Source organism: Oncorhynchus masou, chromosome 24 (assembly GCF_036934945.1).
Source record: "Oncorhynchus masou masou isolate Uvic2021 chromosome 24, UVic_Omas_1.1, whole genome shotgun sequence".
In the NCBI taxonomy this organism is placed as follows: domain Eukaryota; kingdom Metazoa; phylum Chordata; class Actinopteri; order Salmoniformes; family Salmonidae; genus Oncorhynchus; species Oncorhynchus masou.
This window is the reverse complement of record NC_088235.1, coordinates 33,039,422-33,046,589: the sequence shown is the minus strand read 5'-3', so window position 1 is coordinate 33,046,589 and position 7,168 is coordinate 33,039,422. Positions and strand designations below refer to the sequence as shown.

Sequence of the window (7,168 nt, the reverse complement as noted above, 5' to 3'; positions counted from 1 at the left end):
TGAATTTGTAGCTAGGGGTAGTAAGTGACTATACATATATAATAAACATTGAGTAGCATCAGTGTAAAAACAAAGGGTTCCTGTGTGTACTCTTTGACCACACACATCAAATTAAAATGAAAGATTGTAGATTCCTAAAAGTTTAGTAATGCACAAAAACTCAAAAACAACCGCAAAAATATGCCTCACTTTTTTTTTACATAAATATACTATTTACACATGAATGTGATCTTCTATATTGCTTTACAACCATCAGTTATATACAGGCAACATGTTTGTATAATACAAGTCAGAAACAACATTTCACTGTATTGTATAAAGTCTAGGGATAATATGCAAAACAACAAATAAAAACAGATAAGGCTTTGAGTCAGTATAGCTACAGTAGAAAAGCACAGACTTATCTAGAAATGATCATTTTTCTCACTTTAAATGGTATCATAATGTGAAAACTCTTCAAAGGTAAGCAATGTCACAAAATGTTTCTATTTTGCATTAGTTTCTAGTAAAACTCTAGGTATGCTGTAGCATTCAAAATAATGCAAACATAAGTAAAAATATGAGAGCAGTCACCCTTCTCTATGACTCTTCTTGTTTAGTCATTGCCTGTCAGAGAGAAAACACACAAAACAAAAACACAACATTAGATACGTACACAAAATCCTGATTTAAATAAATACAGACAGTTCTTGTCCATTTCAGTAAGGCCGACACGTTGCATCCCAATTCTCCAACCGTCTCCCGAAGTATGTCAGGGAGCCTTCAAGTGCACAGTTCTGGAAATGGATGGAGAATCAGGACTTTTATTTATTTATTTATTTTATTTCACCTTTATATAACCAGGTAAGCTAGTTGAGAACAAGTTCTCATTTGCAACTATGACCTGGCCAAGATAAAGGAAAGCAGTTCGACACATTCAACAACACAGAGTTACACATGGAATAAACAAACATACAATCAATAATACCGTAGAAAAATATATATACAGCATGTGCAAATGAGGTAGGAGAAGTGAGGTAAGGCAATAAGTAGGCCATGGTGGCGAAGTAATTACAATATAGCAATTAAACACTGGAATGGTAGGATGTGCAGAAGATGAATGTGCAAGTAGAGATACTGGGGTGCAAAGGAGCAAGATAAATAAATAAATACTGTATGGGGATGAGGTAGATTGGATGGGCTAATTTACAGATGAGCTATGTACAGCTGCAGTGATCTGTGAGCTGCTCTAACAGCTGGTGGTTAAAGCTAGTGAGGGAGGTAAGAGTCTCCAGCTTTAGGGATTTTTGCAGTTTGTTTCAGTCATTGGCAGCAGAGAACTGTAAGGAGAGGAGGTAGCCAAAGGAAGAATTGGCTTTGGGGGTGACCACCTGCTGGAGCGCGTGCTACGGGTGGGTGATGCTATGGTGACCAGTGAGCTGAGATAAGGCGGGGCTTTACCTAGCAGAGACTTGTAGATGACCTGGAGCCAGTGGGTTTGACAACGAGTATGAAGCGAGGGCCAGCCAATGAGAGCGTACAGGTCACAGTTGTGGGTAGTATATGGGGCCTTGGTGACAAAACCAATGCCCCATATACTATTTGTTGAGTAGAGTGTTGGAGGCTGTTTTGTAAATGACATCGCCAAAGTCGAGGATCGGTAGGATGGTCAGTTTTACGAGGGTATGTTTGGCAGCATGAGTGAAGGATGCTTTGTTGTGAAATAGGAAGACGATTCTAGATTTAATTTTGGATTGGAGATGTTTAATGTGAGTCTGGAAGGAGAGTTTACAGTCTAACCAGACACCTAGGTATTTGTAGTTGGCCACATATTCTAAGTCAGAACTGTCCAGAGTAGTCATGCTGGACGGGCGGGCAGGTGCGGGCAGTGATCGGTAGAAGAACATGCATTTAGTTTTACTTGCATTTAAGAGCAGTTGGAGGCCACAGAAGGAGCGTTGTATGGCATTGAAGCTCATCTGGAGGTTAGTTAACACAGTGTCCAAAGAAGGGCCAGAGATATACAAAATGTTGTCGTCTGCGTAGAGGTGAATCAAAGAATCACCAGCAGCAAGAACAACATCATTGATGTATACAGAGAAGAGAGTCGGCCCTAGAATTGAACCCTGTGGCACCCCCATAGAGACTGCCAGAGGTCCGGACAACAGGTCCTCCGATTTGACATACTAAACTCTATCAGAGAAGTAGTTGGTGAACCGGGCAAGGCAGTCATTTCAGAAACCAAGGCTGTTGAGTCTGCCAATAAGAATGTTGTGATTCGAGAGTCGAAAGCCTTAGCCAGGTCGATGAATACGGGTGCAGTAATGTCTCTTATCGATGTCGGTTATGATATCGTTTAGGACCTTGAACGTGGCTCAGGTGCACCCATGACCAGCTCTGAAACCAGATTGCATCGCGGAGAAGGTTCCGAAATGGTCGGATATCTGTTTGTTAACTTGGCTTTCGAAGACCTTAGAAAGGCAGGGTAGAATAGATATAGGTCTGTAGCAGTTTGGGTCTAGAGTGTCTCCCCCTTGAAGAGGGGGATGACCCTGGTAGCTTTCCAATCTATGGGAATCTCAGATGATACGAAAAAGAGTTTGAACAGGCTAGTAATAGGGGTTGCAACAATTTCGGCAGATATTTTTATAATTTCTGCTTGAAAAAGCTAGCCTTAGCTTTCCTAACTGCCTGTGTATATTTGTTCCTAACTCCCCTGAAAAGTTGCATATCACGGGGGCTGTTCGATGATAATGCAGAACACCACAGGATGTTTTTGTGCTGGTCAAGGGCAGTCAGGTCTGGAGAGAACCCAGGACTATATCTGTTCCTGGTTCTCCATTTTTGGAATGGAGCACGTTTATTTAAGATGGTGAGGAAGGCACTTTTAAAGAACAACCAGGCATCTTCTACTGACGGGATGAGGTCAATATCCTTCCAGGATACCCGGGCCAGGTCGATTAGAAAGACCTGCTCGCTGAAGTGTTTTAGGGAGCGTTTGACAGTGATGAGGGGTGGTCGTTTGGCCGCAGACCCATTACGGATGCAGGCAATGAGGCAGTGATCGCTGAGATCTTGGTTGAAAACAGCAGAGGTGTATTTGGAGGGCAAGTTCGTAAGGATGATATCTATGAGGGTGCCCCATGTTAACGGATTTTGGGTTGTACCTGGTGGATTCATTGATAATTTGTGTGAGATCAAGCTTAGATTGTAGGATGGCCAGGGTGTTAAGCATGTCACAGTTGTCAGACTATGCATTCAAAAAGTTACCCGTCCAAAATAGTTAGTAGCCATGTTCTTCAAACTGGTCCTACCACCCACTTTACAGCGAACATATCCGTACAGGTTAGCCCCCTGTAGCACCACGCCAATGATGACCATGGCCTGGGTGGAGGAGAGAGGTGCGAGATTATAAGAACTGGTCATTTATGGCTGACATCAGAGCAATATCCTCATAGTGAGAGAACACTGGCAAGGCTAAAAAATAACTAGCCCACTTCATTTTGAAAGAGACGATAGTGCTGATGAGTAATGTGAGCAGTATGTCTGACAATGAAGCAATCTCCACAAATTGAAAGAGCACTGGCAAAGCTAAGAACTAACACTTAACTCAGCTGTGTTGACACCCATGTGATAATCACTTTAAAATATAATGGACTAGATTTGACTAACCAGCCATTTGATCTTGAAGGAGAAGAGTGTGCTGAAGACAAAGTAGACCCAGATGACTGGACACATGACCAGGCCCAACCAGAAGATCCTCGACTTGGATCTGACACCAGTTGCTTCGAATTCCCCCAAGGACATTCTCACATCTGTGGATGCCAACTAGCTTGTTGACCAAGTAAGTATTTGGCAATACAAAGTGCTGGTTAAATTCTAGGATTGAGGGTTATAATGCTTTGAGTGTATCCAAAGAAAGTACACCTCAGGATTGGGGGAGACCACATGTATATACAGTAATAGGCTTTGTTATGACATCACAATCCAGAGTCGATACAGGTTCTATGGAACTAGGTTTTACCCCTACAGAAGAAGGTAATTCAGTGGAGGGCAGTTAGTTACAATCTGCCCCTGAAAAGATTGGGATGTGTGTGACCTACCTTTCTGGACTCAAACAACCCAGTGGCTTTTTCTATCGTCCATCCACCTTGTTCCACCACCTCAGGCCCACTATCAACCACCCAGTGATGTTCTGAAATATGGTAGAGGAGTCAATACATCATTAGGCTACTTAGTTAAACAAAAGAGACAGAGGGTTGACAATATTTACACATGTTATATTGATATTTTATTGGTCTTCTATTGCAGTTCTATTGGAGTTATATTACTATTCTATTCTATTAGTATTCTATTACTATTCTATTGCTGTTTTGTTCTACAGTATTACTGTTTAGGGCCTACCTTAACGGTCCAGAAGTCAGCTGACAGGAAGAGGATGACGGTGACCATGCAGACAATGAAGCTACTGCTGAGGAGCTCACAGAGTAGGTACATCAAGATAGCACTCTGAGCACCCTGAGGAACAGGTGGAAGGAGGAGGCCATTGGATGCCTGTAAAATATGATATGAATGGGACTGTGGCTTGGATTCAGGGCTGAAAGCCATTGTGTTATACTGTTTTCTGGCTGAGCCACTGAGTGCAATGCTGAATCAAATTTCTTGATTATAGTCGTCTTTGATTACCCTACTCTGCATCAAACAGGGAGACGTCATCATCATCATCGTTGTCATCCTACAAACATAGGGAAGAAAACATTAATGGAAACATTCAGAAAACATGTAATGCATGTACATGTACTTACCTAGAGAGCCTGTGCTGTTACTAATTACTACAGGTGATCATCTGTACTTGCACTTGACCCATCCAACTTTTGTAAAAAAAAAGAAGAAAAAGTTTACTTTTTCTCCCCAATTGGTAGTTACATTCCTGTCCCATTGCTGCAACTCCCATACAGACTCAGGGGAGGCAAAGGTCAAGAGCCATGCATCCCCTGAAACACAACCCAGCCAAGCCACACTGCTTCTTGACACAACGCCCACTCAACCCAGAAGCCAGTCACACCAATGTGTCAGAGGAAACAACAGACACCTGGCGACTGTCTCAGCGTGCATTGTGTCCGGCACGCCACAGGAGTCACCAGTGCACAATGAAACTGGAACGTCCCTGCCGGTCAAACCCTCCCCTAACCGATGCTGGGACAATTGTGGACGATGCTGGGACAAAAGTGTGCGCTACCCCATGGATCTCCCAGGCACGGCCAGCTGCAACAGAGACTGGACTTGAACAAGATTCTCTAGTGGCACAGCAATACAGTGCCTTAGACCACTGTGCCATTCGGGAGGCTAGACATCCAACTTACCTAGCTACCTACCAGTGTGCCTAGCCACTAACCTCTTTAGCTAGATATTTATGTTTTAGTGTTAATGATTTGTTAGATGACTATTGGCATAAAATAACACGTTTGTTAAATAGGCCTAACATCTAAACAAAACCTTCTTCTTTAAGTTTTATTGGTGAATCACAACCAACTGACAGGTGCATACACAGCCACAAACTCTACTGGAGTGTGAGGCAGGTCACGACCTATGGTACCAGTCAACGATTTGTACACACCTTCTCATTCAAGGGTTTTTCTTTGTAAATAACACATATGGAATAATGTAGTAACCAAAAAAATGTTAAACAAATCCAAATATATTTTATATTTTAGAATCTTCAAAGTAGCCACTGTTTGCCTTGAAGACAGCTTTGCAAACTCTTGGCATTCTCTCCACCAGCTTCACCTGGAATGCTTTTCCAACAGATTTTCAGCATGCTGACAGGGAAGGACATTCAGCAAGCACAACACTTACACAAATGACTGATGATTGGCAAAGATAAATTAATGATAAAAAGATTGTGGGGGCTGTTGTGTTAGACTTCATTGTGGATTTTTTATTTTATTTTATTTATTTTTTTAATGAATTTTACCCCCTTTACTCCCCAATTTCGTGGTATCCAATTGTTTGTAGTTACTATCTTGTCTCATCGCTACAACTCCCGTACGGGCTCGGGAGAGACGAAGGACGAAAGCCATGCGTCCTCCGAAACACAACCCAACCAAGCCACACTGCTTCTTAACACAGCGCGCATCCAACCCGGAAGCTAGCCACACTAATGTGTCGGAGGAAACATAGTGCAACGACCTGGTTAGCGCACACTGCGCCCGGCACGCCATGGGAGTTGCTAGTGTGCGATGAGACAAGGATATCCCTACCGGCCAAACGCTCCCTAACCCGGACGACGCTAGGCCAATTGTGCGTCGCCCCATTGACCTCCCGGTCGCGGCCGGCTGCGACAGAGCCTGGGCGCGAACCCAGAGTCTCTGGTGGCACAGCTACTCATTGTGGATTTTGACATTATCAATCATAGTCTGTTGCTGGAAAAATGTCTGTTGCTGGAAAAATGTATGTGCTTTACACCCCCTGCTATATTGTGGGTAAAGAGCAAACTGTGGACCCTGTGCAACTGGGTCCTGGACTTCCTGACGGACTGCCCCCAGGTGGTGAAGGTAGGAAACAACACCTCCACTTTGCTGATCCCCAAGACAGGGGCCCCACAAGAGTGCGTTCTCAGCACCCTCCTGTGCTCCCTGTTCACTAATGACTGTGTGGCCACACACGCCTCCAACTCAATCATCAAGTTTGCAGACGACACAACAATAGTAGGACTGATTACCAACAATGACGAGACAGCCTACAGGGAGGAAGTGAAGGCCCTGGGAGTGTGGTGCCAGAGAAATAACCTCTCATTCAACATCAACAAAACAAAGGAGTTGATTGCGGACTTCAGAAAACAGCAGCGGGAGCAACCCCCTATCCACATCGATGGGGCCGCAGTGGAGAAGGTTGAAAGCTTCAAGTTCCTCGGTGTACACATCACTGACAAACTGAAATGTCCACCCACACAGACAGAGTGGTGAAGAATGTACACCAGTACCTCTTCAACCTCAGGAAGCTGAAGAAATTTGGATTGGCACCTACAAACTTTTGCAGATGCACAATTGAGAGCATCCTGTCGAGCTGTATCACTGCCTGGTATGGCAACTGCACCGCCCGCAACCACAGGGCTCTCCAGAGGGTGGTGCGGTCTGCCCAACACATCACTGGGGGCAAACTACCTGCCCTCACGGACACCTACAGCCCC

The 7,168-nt window shown here is 44.0% G+C and overlaps 1 pseudogene; it reads right to left on the bottom strand.

The window, feature by feature from the left end:
• Window positions 1-579: 579 nt before the first annotated feature.
• Window positions 580-6,661, bottom strand: LOC135511371 (Golgi apparatus membrane protein TVP23 homolog B-like; annotated as a pseudogene).
• Window positions 6,662-7,168: the final 507 nt, after the last annotated feature.